This window comes from Polypterus senegalus, chromosome 17, assembly GCF_016835505.1.
Source record: "Polypterus senegalus isolate Bchr_013 chromosome 17, ASM1683550v1, whole genome shotgun sequence".
NCBI lineage: Eukaryota > Metazoa > Chordata > Cladistia > Polypteriformes > Polypteridae > Polypterus > Polypterus senegalus.
In genome coordinates this window covers 15651395-15670100 of record NC_053170.1, presented here as the reverse complement: position 1 = coordinate 15670100, position 18706 = coordinate 15651395, and the positions used below count along the sequence as shown (strand labels likewise).

General features: G+C 39.9%; 1 protein-coding gene and 1 non-coding gene across 2 annotated transcripts in view; one reads left to right on the top strand and one right to left on the bottom strand.

Moving 5' to 3' along the window:
* The window catches only part of tbx21 (T-box transcription factor 21), a 93658-nt gene that overhangs the window by 9602 nt on the left and 65350 nt on the right, over positions 1 to 18706 (bottom strand). The window lies entirely within an intron of this gene.
* On the top strand, positions 5105 to 5224 carry LOC120518253. Its single transcript, XR_005631219.1, has one exon. It is a non-coding gene; the product is annotated as a U6atac minor spliceosomal RNA (small nuclear RNA).

Below are 18706 nucleotides of genomic sequence, written 5' to 3'. Positions count from 1 at the left end.
TTCAAAACTCGACTTGATGTTTTCTTGGAGGAAACAAGTGGATAGGACTGGCGAGCTTTGTTGGGCTGAATGGCCTGTTCTCGTCTAGATTGTTCTAATGTTCTAATAGGGAGAAGGCTTAGGGAAGAGACCACCGTAGGGAAGGAGCAGTTTGGTTTTATGCCAGGGAGAGAACCAACTGGTGCCATCTTTGCATTAAGACAGCTCATAGAGAACCATTGAGTAAAACTGAAAGATTTCCATATTATGTTGACTGATTTGGAGAAGGATTCAAGTGCTAAATCAGGAGGTCAGAAGGTGCATGACAGAGAAAGGAGTACCAGAGAAGTATATGAGGATTGTCCAGGATATGTATGAGGGAGTGAGGACTCGGGTTAAAGGCAGTGCTGGGGGAACAGACAAGATCCCAGTTAGAGAAAAACTGCTACAGGATCTTCTTGATGTCCTTAACTCTTTGGTCTGGTTATGGATGTGTTGCCTTGTGGGAAAAAAGAGCAATCCTCTAGTGCAGACTTTTTGCTGATGGCATTGTGTTGTGTAAGACAAGAAGGGAGGAAGTGGAGAAGAAGTTGGAAGAATGGAAATGGGCTTTGTAAGATAGAGGATTGAAGATAAATAGGAAGAAGACAGAATATATGAGGTTTAATGATGATCAGGATTCAGAAGTTAGCCTGCAGGGAAAGTGCAGGAGAAAAAGTTGGAAGTGACAGAAATAAGAACATTGAGATGGATGTGTGGAGCTACCAAAAATGACAGAATAAAAAATGAGAGAATCAGAGGTACAACAACAATGGGAGAGATATCTAAGAAAGTATAGGAAAGGAGCTTGAAGTGGTATGGACATATGATGAGGAGAGATAATGACTATATGGACAAAAGAGTCACAGGAATGGGGAGGAGAAAATGAGGGAGGACAAAGAAAATGCGGATGGATAAAGTGAAAGAAAATCTGAAGGAAAAGGACTTGACTGCATAGGAGATGCAGGACTGAGCTGCATGAAGAAAGTTTGATCAAGCAAGAAGTTCCCTCTGTAAGACAGGGTGGTGATATGCTGGCTGCCACAAGTAGTTTAAGAGTGCACTGTCTGCTCTCTCATTCCTTAACGGCATTAAGAAGCTTTAACAAATTTGTGCGGACTCTGGGGACAAAATGGGTAGGAGGTGGAGAAGAAATATTAAAGTTCTGTGTTTAATAAAAGATGGCAGACAAGAGAGAAAGGTGAGGGAGCTGCTTTTCCATGTGGCTTTGTGATACGAGGAGCACCAGCTGCAGAGGTAAATCAGAGTTCACTGATTCCCCAGACACAGGGAGAAAGCTGCAGGAGTGGAATAAAGCAAGATTACTTCTTGTACATAGGCCAGTAACCCCTCCAGAAGGATGAACTACCCCAGCCCACCCTCTGCCCCAATCCTATTTTAGTGGTTTGTCTGGAGGCGATTGCTACATCCAAATCGGACTTGGCTGCTGAATCTTTACCACACAGTCGGCACCAGCACTGACATCCTGCCTTCAAAGTAGCAGGTGTCTATTTCCAATAAATAGAGACGTCTTCACCCAGAGCTATAAATGGAACCATGATGTAATGAACTAAGGCTCAAGGCCATCCAGCATTTCATTTACTTCCTTCATAGTTGTATAGATTGATAATGTTTTTATTGTAAAATAGGTTTGAGTTATAGTTTTATTTCAGAAGTTGTGTAAGCCAGTTGTTACTCCACCACATTTATAACCCAAGTAAATCAGATAAGACTTTTTGTTAAGTATTGCTCTGGTGTTTGCAATTTGTGGTAGAAGTTTTGAAGACTGTGCATTGATCTGGTTGTAACTGTTTGCACAAGAGTGCTTTGCTATAACCTGCACCAGCAGTGAGTGCGAAGCGACTGCTTTGATACTCGGTAGAATTTATAAGCTTACAGAAGGAGGACATATTTTGGAACCATGAGCACCCTTTCCTCATCTAGGAAGCTGGCTTGAGGGAATACAGGTGGTCAAGATGATCATACCTAAACAGAACTGGAATAAAACAGGGATATCCCTGCACTACGACATCCCATTGGGAGCACATCAAGGAAGCTGGAGTACCATAAATTTAGGCTTATAAAGAAGCCATCCCTGCTGCTGTATGCAGCCGGCCATGCAGTCTGTTTCTGACATTCTGTTCAAGGGCTATGACTGATCACATCGGACCAGAGACCAATCACTATACTAAGTCAGAGAGACATCTGGTAGCTTAAGCAAGATAATCCAATTGTTATCCAGGTTGTATTATTTAACAACACTCATTTTCAGTCAGCTTATATTTTGGGCACAATTGGAAACCTTAACCTATGTATGACTGAAAAGTGTAACGTTCTCTCCTGTCTGTTCTGGTACTCTGTTTAATTCCCTCGGGTTACTGATGTAAAAGAAAGGTAAAAGTATTCAACTACAGTAGCAATCAGTTCTGACAGTGACCAGGCTGGTAAGAACAAACTTACAAAGGTTATAGAAGGGAATTGGGGCATTCTGTTAGGATCTACGTAGTTACAGATCTGAAAGAGGAAACAGGGTCACCCTAGAACCCTACCATGACAAAACGATTGTGAGTGCTGCCTCAAAGGAATTTTCTTCTGCAGTGTGATAAAGAAATCTTAACAAGTAAAGTGCAGGTAGCATATGTGACTGAACCCTCCTGGGTAGTTAGAAGGGGGGATCTGAAATTTTGACCTCCGGTAGATTCAAGTGAATCTCTCGTGCCATTTTGCCACACTGCCGACCAGAACTCTTCTGTGGACATTCTGAGTAGTTTGTATTTTTAATTGAAGAGCTGAGTTGCAAAATCAGCTAAGTACAGGAGACAACTTTTTGTGAAAAGGAGAAAAATAACTTTTAAGTATTTGAAATGATATTTTTTAAATTCTTTTTGCAGAATGTTGGTTGTTACATTACTGAAGGTCAATTGCTGGACATCTCAGAAATCTGAATATTTTACATTTTTGTAAAAAATAGGAAAAAAACATACTTTGACTTTGATTTTGACGCTAAATCAATGCTATTCCATAAACCTATAAGTAGAAACTTTCATCAAAAGTGCTCTGGATCTTGAAATATTTTTATTATATAACAAAAGAAATTCAGAGCTTTTAGTCTCTAAACTATTTAGCTAAAAAGTAATGCTAAAAGTCATGAATTCCTGTTAAGCATTGTTTAAGTAAATTAAACAAGTTCTAAGCAATCTCTAGAATGTCAATATTCTACATCGTCTTCATCATATATTTCAGTATCACTGTCTGCCATTGGTTTAGTGTTTTTGTTGGCTGTTCCAATGACTGAGAGGTAGAACTCTTTAACTTTTTCTGATTGCGGATTGTTCGTATTGACTCCCATTTTGCTAAGCAACATTTCGACATCCTTTGCTTTTACTGGATTAACAAAACAATTCAGTGGAAGTGGGTCAGCTGACACGTTTTTTATTTTGCTGCCACGTTTCACAATACTGTGACTGCAAAAGTCGCCCGAATACGTGGTCTTTATGTTTATGTTACTTGTTATTTTCACCACTCGAACTTTTGTCAAGTGAAATGGGAGCTTTTTTTTTTACAGACTTTTGCAGTTGCAGACTTGTAGTTAAGCACCTGCCAGTCTCTTCCTAAAACTCTCAGTGTGGCATATTGAGATGATTGGCTGGTGTACTGAGCAGCTTTTGGAACTAAGCTGGTTGTGTATTTAACAGGTTTTGGAACTCACATCAAAATTTATAGCACTATATTTTGGTACTTAGCAGGTTTTGAAGCCCACTTCAATGCCAAGCACATAGCCGACCCTTTGATGAGTCAGAACCATGCTTCACCTAAAGTTCACCAAAAAATGTACTTAGCAGGTTTTGGAACTCACCCCTTCAATTACCCCGGTTGGTTTGATGTCTTAAACTGAAAATGAACTGAAATACTGGATCCATGTTATGATTTGCTTTGTTTATAAATGTTTTTGGTTTTTTACGTTTTCTTATTCATTTCTTATTTTTTTAAGAAACAGATTTCTGTGGATATTATGGAACAGGACGATCCGCTGTGGATACCCCTAATGAGAGCAGCCGAAAAAGAAGATTACTGTGGAGATTCTTACGGCTATATTGGCTTTCTGGACTGCTGAATGCATTTTTGAAGTTTTTTGTTTCCATTTTGCTTTGTAGCTTAATGCCACACCATTCTTAAAATCGCTGCCACCCTTGTGACGTTTTGTTTGTGGTTGACGTAGCAAAGCTACTCAGAGAGAACTGGGAATGTGTGGAACGTGATGGCATTGCATGTCCATATAAAAGTTGCCGCACACATTCCTGGATCATCCAAGGTTACGGAGAGATACTGAAAGTTAGGAGATGCGTTTGAGTAGAGTTGCTCAGGAATACAAATTATTGCCTTTCAACCTTGAATGTAGGATTGTGTTTTGGGTTTGGTGAAAAACTGATTTTACATTCTGGCTAGAACCTTGTTAAGAGAGCATTGGGATGTAACCAATTTGAAGTGAATGACGAGGAGAGGATTTGTTTAAACAGGATAGGAGTCAAAACCAGAAGATTAACCAACAGCTTTCAAAACCCAAGAACTGTAATCAAGTAGCAAAACCAAAAAGTCAAAAGCCGAGAAGTGAACAATGGAAATAATGAAAGCAAACATGCAAAGTTTATGTGAATCCACCAAACTCAGATAACTACAGTTCCACTGCACTGATCTTTTCACTGTCCATAGATGACGTGATACGTGTCACTTTTGGGGCCACTGCTGGTAGCAACCGCTGACACTAAATGATTACTATGAAACAAAATGGTGGTTACTGGAAGTAACCAAAACTAATGATGAATTGTTTGGCATTAATTAATAAACCTATGAACATGGATAAAAACAAAAAACAATAATAAGGAAACAAGTAAAACAAGAAGCTATTACTTTTGACTAAAATTCATCTTCTCATCTTCATTAAAAATATCTGTGTGCCTTTCTTAAATTGAAGCAGAACAGTTTTCTGCTCCTCCTGTTGTCTTTGGAATCCTATGCCTAGTTCCAATAATGATTTTTACTACAGAATCTATTTTTTCAAGTTTTCCGGTTTAACCTCGTTTTATGGTTGTTGGTTTATGAAGGTTAGCACTCCCCTTGACAAGGATGGAAGAGGTCCTAGTGGCCTTACAACACATATACGGTTAAGGCATTGCCACCTACTTCGTGGCATCTCTAACCATGTTTTGGGCGGCACGGTGGTGAAGTGGGTAGCGCTGCTGCCTCGCAGTTAGGAGACCCGGGTTCGCTTCCCAGGTCCTCCCTGCGTGGAGTTTGCATGTTCTCCCGTGTTCGCGTGGGTTTCCTTCGGGCGCCCGGTTTCCTCCCACAATCCAAAGACATGCAGGTTAGGTGGATTGGCGATTCTAAATTGGCCCTAGTGTGTGCTGGGTGTGTCCTGCGGTGGGTTGGCACCCTGCCCAGGATTGGTTCTTGCCTTGTGCCCTGTGTTGGCTGGGATTGGCTCCAGCAGACCCCCGTGACCCTATTCGGATTCAGCGGGTTAGACAATGGATGGATGGTTTATTTTCACGATGTCCCATGATGCCGCTTGGTTTTTAAATTGGTGCTGCCACTTTTAGGTTTGTTTACCAGTCGCTGCCAGGTTTTTGTTACAGGAACACCCAGCACTTGACGTCACTTATTAAGGTCAGTGCCCTGCAATTATTTCGTTGTTCAATATTTCAGAGTGTGTGAATAACTGGCTCTTGATTTTTTTGCTTTTCAAACCTTGACTACAATTCTAGTTTAACATTTTCAGGCACTCATTTCGGTACTTGAGTGACGAACTTTCGACAATGCTTCATCTCCTGAAATCTTAATTAAATCTTTGGCAGAACACATAACAGTAAAAGACTCCTTTCTAACCAAGCCTGGTTTTCTTGATTCGAGACTGAAACACTTAAGGGGAACACAGATAGCCGGCTTTCCCTGTGGACCAAGCAGATGGCAGCATTCAAGCTGAGTATGCCTTAAAACAATCCTGACGAACAAAAATTAAGACTACACTTCATTTTCAGTTCTTAAAACTGTACTTTCAAATTTTTTTAACACTGTTAATAATGTAATGTCTTGAAATGACTGGGCAGTAGTAAAATATGTAAAGATTCAGCTGATAAAAATACTAACAATCCATCTTAGCGTGACTTCTGTTGCCTCTTTTAGGGCGACTGAAGAATTTCATAATCTTCGCACTGCACTGCATTAGGACGGCTGGCCAGTTTCAAGGTCCCGTCCACTGGAGTGGATTTTTACAGACCGTAATGGGGCAAGGAGGATCATAAGATGAACCACCTTAATGGGTTTCTATGGCTATTTAAGGGGCACTGGTCATTTGAACCACCTTACCAACATCTTTACAGACCGAAGGAACAGCAAGCAAGTATAGCCAGCCTCAAGTCGTGTGAAGGTGGCCATATAATGACAAATCATATGTGTGACACATTTGACACTGTAGACCGCAGTATTCTAATAAACCACCTTAGTCAATAGTTGGGCTTCTCAAGCTGTGTCTTTAATTGGTAATAGGTAGAAAATTCTTTGTTAGTTGTGCTGATTAGAGTTCAGAGATCCATGATATTGTGTATAGCGTTTTCTGATCCCAATGTTATTTTTAATCTATATGCTCCCATTCGGCCAAATTATCTAAAACACAAGCTCAACTACCACAGCTATGCAGATGACTTGCAGCTTTACTTATTTATAGCAAGTGATGACCCGGATGATCTGGGCTCTCTGACCCAATTTCTGTCTTGTATTTCTGAGTGGATGAGTAGTAATTTCCTCAAGCTATAAAAGAAAAAAACTGAAACCTTACTCGTTATTAAAAATAGAAATAAAGAGGGTATTAGAAATACACTTAGATAACACTTAGAGTAAAGAATTTAGGTGTAATCATGGACTCTGATCCAAACATTATATCATACATGAACCAGATTGCTAAGACTGCATTTTTCCAATTAAAGAACATAACAGATTTTAGACCACTTTTTAAGATTACAATTCACACGTTTGTTTTTTGCCAGTTAGATTACTGTAACACACTACTAACTGGTTCTCCTAAGAAAGACATCACTCATTTCCAGTTAGTCCACAATACATCAATAAGCATCCTACCCAGAAAAAGAAAATCCGAGCACATCTCCCCAGTTTTAGCATCTTGACACTGGTTACCTGTGTCTTTTAGAGTTGACTTTAAAACACTTGTAATGGTATATAAAGTTTTAAATAATCTTGCTCCTTCCTATATTTTGGAGTGCCAGTCCCCCTCCATTCCAAGACCACCTAATAACAATCTTACTATTATTCCAAGAGCTGAGCACAAAAGAAGTGGCGTTATGCCCCAGACATCTGAAATATGTTACCAACAGAAATACACCAGGCTAACACTGTGGAACATTTAAACAAAAACAAAAAAAACTTTTTTAATTTGCCCTTCTCGTAATAAACTAGATGTGCATAGAATTATCATACCCTTCAATGAATCTGCAATCTTTATTAATCTTTACTTTTCTCCATTTTTTTTTCTGTGGTGGAGTTCTGCACCACCACCACCACCTGATCAAGTCTAAATGTTTGAATGAAAGCGGATACCCCAGCCTCCCATGATACCCACTGTGACGAAGCCTTAAAAAAAAAAAAAACAATAAAAATTGACTGACTGAAAATGTTCGACACAATGCCCAGTGCATCGCTGGGTGGTCTTTTGCCGTGGGACCCCTACAGATTTTGTGTTTTTTCTCCAGCTTAATTTGTGGGTTTTCTTCTGTCCACTCTTGCTATAACACCTTCTTATCAGACCATCATTTAGAGACAATTCCATATTTAAGGAATCAATTTGACTTGTGTTCATTATTTATTTTTGTATACTATTTATGCATTATTATTCTTATCGAATTTTCATTGTTTTTTTTTAATTATGTATCCTATATAAGAGTTCATTATTTATTTTTGTATACTATTTATGCATTATTGTTCTTATCGAATTTTCATTGTTTTTTTTTAATTATGTATCCTATATAAGAGTTCATTATTTATTTTTGTATACTATTTATGCATTATTGTTCTTATCGAATTTTCATTGTTTTTTTTTAATTATGTATCCTATATAAGTGTGCATTATTTATTTTTGTATACTATTTATGCATTATTATTCTTATCGAATTTTAATTGGTTTTTCTTAATTATGTATCCTATATAAGAGTTCATTATTTATTTTTGTATACTATTTATGCATTATTCTTATCGAATTTTAATTGGTATTTCTTAATTATGTATCTTACATAAGTGTGTATTATTTATTTTTGTATACTATTTATGCATTATTGTTCTTATCGAGTTTTCATTGGTTTTTCTTAATTATGTATCTACTTCTTTGACATCTTGTGAAGCACTTTGTGATCCATTGTCTTTATGAAAATGTGCTATAGAAATAAATGTTGTTGTTGTGCAGGATAGAGGAGGACTGTAACAGACCGTTTGCAGGGCCGTCTTAACATATGGTCACAATGGGCACTGGCCGGGGGTCCCGGGAGCATGATGTTTGTAATTCCTATGTATGATTCTGTTCTGCTTTCAAAACAGGGCCGCAGTGCATTACCTTGACCTTTGATGTTGACGCCCTGACCGTATGAGGGAGACTGATCCGATGCACCACTCTACTGGACCTACAAGTTTAAGCCCCTCAGCATAGCTTCAAAAGATGCATTAAGGAAGCTGGATGGTCAGCATGCACACATTAATGTGACTTCTGCAAAACGAGTAAGGTTCACTAACCACTTTTATCGTATCACACTGTTGTATGAAGGTGGCCTGTGTGTTTCTGTGGTGTCATCACAATCAACGGGAGGGTCAGCAGTGACAGCCTTTTGACAGTGGATGAGCAGCAGGTGTGTTGCCTTCTGCAGACTGTGTGTAGGGGTCTGATGACTCTCTGCATATGACTAATCCTCTTATGGTTAACACACTACTGTTTTTTCTTTTTAAGCTAATTTTTTCCACTAAGTGTTCAAACATTTTGCAAACGACCACCTCTGAACCCCCATGCTGCTCTTACTACTTGGACGGTCTGGAGGAGGCTATGTGCAGGATGCTAGAGGGTTAGGGAGACGAGACTTAACTACTCTTGATGTCTGAGGCAGAGTCAGCCTGAGAGGCAAACCACCCAGTAGTTGCCGCTGACTCACTCCTGCCTGCGACCTGCACCCTTTTAGGTGGGAGGCACTTCTCCACGCTTGACAAATACTGGATTTCCTTGAAACGAGCAAGTTTTGAGAAACTGGAAGACAGCTAAGACTTCTCTAAATTGGCCCAAAATGAATGAGTGTGGGTGTGAAAGTGGAGATGCCCTGCAACACGTTAGCACCCACCTCATTCTGGACTCATTTCCTAACAATAGCAACCATAGCATTGGGAAAAAAAACGGGTACAGAAAAATTGATAAAATATGACTGAGGAGATATTATGCATTTTATTGGTAAAACCTTAAATTCATGGCACTGCCGTCTCATAAATCTGGGGATTTTCTGATAGTTCAAAAAGGCCCCTTTGTTGCCACGTTGTGCCGTCTATGTGACGCCTACACCTGTCCTATTTTGGTGTTTTTTTTTATTTCCATCTTCTTTAAGTTAACTTGTTGGGTCTTTAAAAATGAAGCTGTTGAGATTCCTTCAAGTGTTTGGATTCCTGTGCGGACATAGCGGCAGAAATCTTCCAATCACCTGGCTTGTACGGCTTATCCTGTCCCACTTTACTATCCTGCCTGTCAGATGATATAATTTACAAGTAAGGCATACATAAGTGCATGGATGGTGTGAGTACCATGGAGGACAGATGGGCATCCTCTGGACAAGATAGAAGGTGCCAGGGGATGGACAAGCAGAACCTGGAGGCCAGGAGCAGCTCCATCCCCCCATACATTAGGTGGCATTGGTCTACTGGGTGTGTACCAGCTGGAACACCCACAGGGGTTCATGGGAACTGGAGTCTGGAAGTGCAACCTTGTTGGGGTCTCTGGGTGCCTCAAGAGGACACTGTCAGGGTAGCATTCCTGGTTGTTTCAGAACCAGAGTACCAGCAGACCACCGCCACCTAACGTATAAGGGATGGAACTGCTCCTGGCCTCCAGCTTCTCTTTGTCCATCCCCTGTCACCTTCCATCTTGTGCAGAGGTCATGCCGTCATCCAGCCAGAGATGCTGTTTGTCCTCCATGACACTCACTATGAGAATTAACTTTTTTTTTTTTTACTATGAATTTAAATCCATCTGCGAAGGGTTTCCTATAAAACAGACTAGTACAGGGGTGGGCAAAGTCGTTCCTGGAGGGGCACAGTGGATACAGGTTTTTGCTTAATAAGACGCACGTATTGCTCAAGTAACATTTCTGCTTTATTTTAGTTGTCTCGCTGTTTAGGATTTTGAACCCTTATCACTTATTTTAGTCTTAAACAGCTGTATTCTCGGTTTTAATGGCTCCTTATTAGCAATAAGATGCAAATGACCAAAGAAACCAGCATTTCTCCATTTAGTGTGTTTCTATTGACTCCTGTGTGCACTATGGGGTTTAATTAAATATGTGGAAGGAAAGTGAAGAGAAAATAGTGAAGGACTGAGAATTACTCCTTCATTTTAGACTTCACATCATTTTTATGATATCCTTAGAAAGGGGGAAAATTCCAGGATATGAGAACAACCTGACATGGCAGAGTTAAAGCAACTAACAAGCCATGAAATTAAATTATCGGCAAGGATTGATCTCTAATTAAGCAACTGTGTTGGAACAAAAACCTGCAGCCACTGCGGCCCTCCTGGAACGACTTTGCCCACCGCTGAACTAGTGGATCGCTTAGAGGCACAACTGAGAAAGGTTATCACTGTGACAAAAAACATATGAATGAAAATAACCTAACTTTTTGATTTTTTTTTTTTTTTTGTCTCTTTTTGAATTTTGGAATTCCAGGGTGGAGTGATGGCTCTGAGGCTGAGGATCCTGAAGGTTGCAGGTTCAAATCTCTATTACTGCCAAAAAGAGAACCTAATCTTGAGCAAGGCCCTTAACCTGCAATTACTCCAGGGGCTCTGTACAATGGCGGACCCTGCACTCTGACCCCAAGGGATATGTGAAAACTAACAAATTATTAATATAAGAAATTGTATAAGACAAAAAAAACACTATGAAAGGCACTCTATATTCCATATAAGAGCATTTGCAACGGTGTTGCTATAGGTTCAAAACTCAGCTTACAGCTCTTACTGTTTGTGCTGTCAGATGTCTCATTTGCTTTGTGTCAGTGCTGACTATAAACGGCACCATCTTTAATTCAGTGCTGTTGTTATGTTAATATCGTTTATGCTTATTTTTGTGCATAATTATGTATTTTGTATGTTTTGTTTGGTTTCTTTGTGTGGATGCTTGTTCTGCCATGTCAGTTGTGTTTTGTAGGCGAGGTCACCTGTCAATCACCGTTGAGGGTCAACTCCCCACCCTATGAAGGGCTCATGGGAATTGCAGACCCTCCATGGTACATTGTATGGACTTGGTGAGTTTCTCCCTTTTTGCTATTTCTTTGTATTTACTGACTTTTCGACTCTTTAGCTTCAGTTTTAGGGATTCTTATTTTTGGAGTGTGTTTTGGATCCTGTCTGCTAAGCATTATTTTATTTGGAAATCTTTTTTTGATTTTTTGTGAGCAAATTCTCTATTTTTATACAATTTATTGGTGGAACTTGTCTCTGCAAGCTGGAGTTCACGGTTCTCCCTGTTGGGAAGCTTTATTTACTGTTGGTTTGGGACTATCAATTGTATTTATTGACGTTTGAAGCTAAGCACATTTTAATGATAACTAGGCTGACCCGCCTTTTAAGTTGACCACTTCTTAAGGCAATTCAATATGTAGATCAATTTGATATTTTATACAAACTCATTAATTTGGTTATATTGCATTTGAGCGGGATTACTTTAATACTCGTAGTTTCTGTTATTTTTGTGATGAAATTTAAACTTTTTTTCTATACTGAGGTCGCCCTTTTGAACCCTCCTGATATTTACCACGCGGTGAGGCATTTGTACTCCATCAACATTAATTATTTCCAGAGACATCATTTTGTCTATTTTTCCAGCGCATCGCGCACAAAAGCAAGTGAACGATGGGAGCACCAGAACTCTGCTCACATCATGTCGCTCGACGCAAGCTGCAAGTAGTAAGTCTGTGATAAGCGGAATACCGCTACGCTTTCCACTCACGGGACGGAAGGACAATCCTGACCACTTTTATATAGTAAGAAAGAAGTAGAAAATCATCTTTTACCTAGAAAAACGAAACTACAAATCCCATCGTGCATTGCAAAATGGACGGGCGTGTGTGAAACTCGGCGCCTGCGTAGCACTCACGGGACGGAAGGACAATCCCGACCGCTTTTATATAGTAAAAAAGAAGAAGAAGATATCGCACAGTCTGGAGTAGAGAATCATCACCTAGAAAAACGAAACTACAAATCCCATCATGCATTGCAAAATGGACCGTGTGTGTGTGAAACTCTGCGCCTGCGTAGCACTCACGGGACGGAAGGACAATCCCGACCGCTTTTATATAGTAAGAAAGAAGAAGAAGATATCGCACAGTCTGGAGTAGAGAATTATCACCTGGAAAAACGAAACTACAAATCCCATCGTGCATTGCAAAATGGACGGGGCGTGTGTGAAACTCTGCGCCTGCGTAGCACTCACGGGACGGAAGGACACCCGACCGTTTTTATATAGAAGGATAATAATAATAAGAAGAAGAATAAATGACAATATTAATTCCTTGCATTTATAGTGCCTTTCTCACTGCTCAAAGCACTTTGTGAGTGGTGAGCCACTTCAACCACCACTAATGTGTAGTATCCACTTGGATGATGTGATGGCAGCCATTACTGCACCAGTACACTCACCACACATTAGGTGTTAGGTGGTGAAGTGGTGGGACAGATAGCCATTTAGAAACAGGGTGTTGATTAGGGGGCCACAATGACTAGGCCATGGTGGGCAATTTAGCCAGGAAATTGGAATACGGAGGATGCCAGGGTCCTTTTATGACCACAGAGAGTAAGGTCCTCAGTTTTACATCTCTTCTGAAGGCTGGCACCATTTGTGCAGCACTGCACTGGGGTATTGAGATCCACATTCAGATTAAAGGGTAAGTGCCCCCTGCTGATCTCGCCAACACCTCTTCCAGAAGCAACCCAAGCTTTTCCCAGATGGCCTCCCATCTAAGTACTGGCCAGGCCTGAACACGCTTATCTTCAGGTCGGTGACCTGTTCTGAAATGCATGTGGTATGGCTGCTTTGGCATTATTTAATCCAAAGCCAACCACTAGAGTGGGAGATGAGGCTGCCTTTGTGTAGACCCTCTCTGGCTCTTCCTCACATTACTTTAGCCATTTCAGATGAATGGTGTTAACTATTTACATTAAATGATAGCTGCTTTTTTATCTACATATATAAAAAGATGCTGCAGTCTGTCCATCTGTCACGTGATTACTCTCATACTATTGGTGCTTAATTAAAAAAAAATGTCAGGTAGCAACAACCTGAGCAAACTGCCATGTGATCATGTGTGTATAATGGCAAAGTGACTGCAGAACCAAGTGACATGATGGAAAAACAGCAAGAAAAGCAGCAACATCTCCTGGGCGTCAAGCAAATCACAGAGGCCTATTAAGTGACAAATAATACCATGATAGAGAGAAGAAGAAAAATAAGAGCAAGTTGAGCATCAAGTGCAGGATACAGAATTCAAGAATGGCTGAGACAGAGAAATCCATGCCAACAATCATGCAGGTAGTTTACTATTCATTTTATTGAGCCAGTTGTAGGATCACAAAACCTCCTCCCATGAGAAGAGGGGGACCACAATGACAAGAAAGATGTAATCCTGAGTAAACAGTGATTGAGCACTAGACAAATGCAATGGCTTGTAGGATACAGAATTCAAGAATGGCCCCAGAGACAGATTATGCATCGTAACAATCAAAAATGGCCGTGAATTAGTCGAAACTTCTGACCGTATGAAAGCATTTTTTGTACATCTTCACAGTGATGTTCTAGCAACGTTACATAAGCTTTGAGATCAGTGTCAAGCTGGATTTTTTTCATGCTGAAAACAACAAAATGTGTTGCCAAAATAGAAACGTTCCACTTACTCTAGATGAGCCACCAGAAGTAATAAATACATTATCACTTCTAGAGGAACTGAAAGAAGCAACTATTTAGAAATAACATAACAAGTATCAACAGCTCCTTATCGCTAACTTGCTTTTTATTTGCATTTTATTTTAGGGTCTGCGTGTTTCACTAGTTGATGCATAATTATGAAAAATGTACCATTGTCCCTGTAATAAGTATGCCAGCAGAGGGCACAGTGTAACTTGTGCTGATCTTAGTGGCCATCAGTTGGACGGTGTATTCAGATGTTAATGTGCTTTTCATTAAGGTGTAGTGTGTGCTTGGTGTGTGGGTGTGTGTGTGCCCTGCGGTAGGCTGGCACCCTGCCCGTGGTTTGTTTCCTGCCTTGCGCCCTGTGTTGGCTGGGATTGGGCTCCACCAGTGTTAGGATATAGCAGGTTGGATAATGACTGACTGTTCTTGCCTCTCTTACAATTCAGACACTACTGTTTGCCCAAAGGTGTACTCAACAAGTCAAATGATTGAACTTTAAAACTTCAGTTGCTTTTTAAACCTTTGTGGAGGTCCTTTATTTTCTGTTTCTTCCCCTCATGGCCACCTCCACAGTTCCTACACTGTATGAATTCAGATCAGAGCTCTGCTGTATCTCTTACGTGATTTGTATTAGTTTGACTTTCTGCTGTGACTGCCAGTGTTGTGCTTGCTGCTCTACTAACAACTGTGAAGGCTATTATACAAAAATAAGTTTATTTTTTCAATTAACAAAATGATATGGTTATGAAGTTCCATTTTCATTTTACTGTTGCTCCATATTTTAAGCATCTTCTCTACAGCCATAATTAAGTTTATTTTTATTTAGTCCTTATTCTTTATTACAGACAAATGCATCCAAATAATCCAAATTGCTAAGTCTTGTTTTTGAAGTTCAGCTTTCTCTGAATCAGGATCCCCAGATGCATGGCATGGACCAACTGTGGGTGGACACTCGCCCGACTCCAAGTTCTTAACTAGCAGGTCAAATCTGTGATGCAGTTTGGGACTGTAGGGTGCCAGTGCCCATCCAGGCGCTAATGGGCATAAGGTCAGTCTTATCCTAGTCCAGGGGTCCTCAATCCCAGTCCTGGAGGTTTTTGTTCTGACCTGGTTGCTTAATTAGAAAGCAATTCTTGCCAATAAAGCACTAACAAGCTATGACATTAAATGAACTCTGCTATGTCAGGTCATTCTCATATCCTAGATTTTCTTTCCCTTTCTATCAAGCAAATGATTTGAAGGCTAAAATGGACGAGTAGTTCTCAGTCCTTCACTTTTTTCTCTTCATTTTTCTTCCAAGTATTTAATTAAACAGATAAATACACACAGGTGTAAATGTAAATAAGCTAAATGGAGAAATGCTGCTCTCTCTTGTCATTTGCATGTTATTGATAATAAGGAGCAATTCAAATAGCTGTTTAAGACAAAATTAAGCAATAAGGGCTCAAAATCACTAAAGTGAAGCAGAAGTGTTACTTTAGCAATAAGTGCTTTTTATTAAGCAACTGGGTTGGAGCAAAAACCTGCAGCCACTGCGGCTCTCCAGGACCACCGTGATTAAGGACCCCTGTCATAGTCTCATGTTTTTTTTTCTTATCGATGTTCCAAGATTTCTTCATTATTTTTGAACAATTCATTGATGGTTTCGTTTACTGCCTGTTTGCCTCCATTTTGTCTTGCACATTACATTACCATATAAGAGTAAGGTGGAGTGGTGGCTCTGAGGCTAAGGATCTGCACCAGTATACGAAAGGTTGTCAGTTCGAATCCCCATTACTGCCAAAGGAGATCCTTACTCTGTTGGGCCCTTAGCCTGCAATTGCTCCCGGGGTGCTGTATAATGGCAGACCCTACACTCTGACCCCAAGGGGTATTTGAAAACGAACAAATTCCTAATATAAGAAATTGTATAAGGCAAATAAAGAACAAACTATTAAAGTATTACATCATCTATATCATGATATAAAGGTGATGAGAAGGAACCATAATTATCTAATGGATTCCAATAATTCTGCATTTGCTTTCTTTAGGAGATACTTTGTTGACTTCTTTGCTCCTCACTTATTGCTTTTGGTTTTTTTTTTTAATTACAGTTCTTGGGTACAATTTGCGTTTTGCCTCTCTGTTAATCTTCAGGTTTCCTTTCCTGATTGTTCTGTTTAAAACGGTTGCATTCTGGTGCTACCTCAATACCTGGGTATAGCGCTAGTTCATCACGGGGTACACTCTCGGGCCAAACCGGAGTCTTACTCAGAACTTCTTTGAGGATGTGGGCAGAAAACATGCACGCCACACACAGACAGAAGCCAGGCTAGGGATTGGAGCTCAGCCATTATGGCTGTGGGATAACAAACCCACCAAATGGTGGTAAGACTACTGTAGATGGATCAGGAAGGGAAAATATTTAGGGAGTAAGGGAGGGAGACAAAGACTAAAACGACAAAACGTTATCCAAAATGTCAAAGATACTCCGTTTCTGAATGTTGCGGAGACCAAGAATGCTCGAGGATGACTGTGAACACCAAGCAATGAAAAAGGCAGAAATTGTGATGAAAACCAAAGGAAGGTCAGAACACCAGTAGAGCCAAATGAGAACGAGAAATCAGGAACCAAAGCGCCAAAATGAAAATCGATAGTTAAATTTAGGAAGCGTTTGCACCTAGAACATAACCCCCTACTGCTGGGGCCTACTTGTTAAAGAAGCTAACTATCACTATGAAGATTGAGACTTTTTGTATCCACTGAGGAATAAAGGCAGTGTTGTGATCACTGAAATATTTATACTGTGACATTCGATAATGTCACATTCAAGATGATCGTGGTCTTGTGACCAATTTTAAGACTTGTGAGATGCCGGTGAAAATTAGCAAACCAATTTCAAGACGAAGTGCAAAAGTAACACCAGGAATGGATTCCTCAAGTGTCAAACCCCTCAAATAAACAAAAATATTTAAATGATGGCACTGGGCCTATATCCATTCCCTGGCTCCTATTGCAAAAAAAAAGTAGCCACAGAATGGTGGTAACCATGAAACAAACAGAACAAAGGATTGTCACACACGTGCGCATGGGAGGCAGCTAAAAGGCTCAAATGAAGGTAATTCCATGCCAGACCAGGGGATGGCAGGGTGCACTGATCCTTCCTCTTTTTCTGCAGCTGACCGACCACAGGAAATTTCGCCTGGATTCGATGACATCACTTCCGGTTCCGGCCCCGATAACGTTGCTTCATGTTCCGGCCCAGATGATGTCTCTTCCGGCTTTACTAAGACTGCTGCTTGGATGTGCTTCCTGGAAGTCGTGCCTCTTGATGTCACTAACACGATACTTTAAAAACCTGAGCCACATTTGCTTGGTCATCTAAGGCTAAATTCATGAAAGAAAAATCCTTTGAATTGTTTAATATTGTTCGTTTTTGGGTTTACTGGTTATGACCATTTTTCTTGTCTTCTGATTGCGATTTACTGTACATCTCGCTATCTGGTTATGTGCAGACATGTTGGCTTACAATTTACTGCTCTGTTCCTCATCAACGATTTTGGCTACACGTCCTGAGCTTTGTTAATTTAATTGCAGTCTTCCCGTTGTTGACCCATGCATGATGTAAGAGCCATTTTTTTAGTTCTATAAAATGTATGAACATTTACTAGATGATAATGCATAAAATATGGGAGGTTCCTAAAACCCCCGTGAATAGAATTGAGTTGGTATTTTCCTGTCATCTCTTAACAGTTTTTGAGTAAACAATGTTCTTTAGTAAGTGTTTTGCCTTACCTTGTGTAAGGTATAGAGGCATACGGTTTTTTAATCGTGTCCTTGAAAGAATTCTTTTTATGCTCGCTCGGCTTACGTGATAGAACTGAGCTTGGCGCATATCTAAGTGCCAACGGCCTAAGGGTCTTTTGAGTGTAAAGTAACTCGTAAATTAAAAGATCTAAGTTTTGAACCGTATGTTTAAAGCATACAGAAGAAGAAGTAAATAACCTTTAAGTACAGAAGTAACCAAAGCTTCATAAGAAAAACTAAGTTTATAGAAGATACATTTTTCCCTTTTTTTTGCCTTTATCCTTTGTGTGTAACTAATTTTCTTTTTATTCTTGTATGGATTATTTGCCTTTAACTTTCACTAAATATTTTTAAAACAAACTTTTGGACTGAGAGATTTCTTTGACACGCGTCTTACCCGTGCCTGACTTTACCTTACGCAAAGCGGCAACACATGAATTTTGACTCTCCATGACGACTCCTGACTCCCATTATTTCTCTCAAAACTGCTATTGCCTTGTGTGACAATACAAATAATTTCAGAGACGATGTTAAAATATACATAAAGTCCAAACCTCAAGTATCTAACTGACTCATTTGAAACAGTACAACAAAATTACCCTTTGGGGACAAAAGTAAAATATGGCAGAAATGTTCATCTACCATTTTGCTTCATTTATCGTCACTGATGTTCAAAGGAACCATGT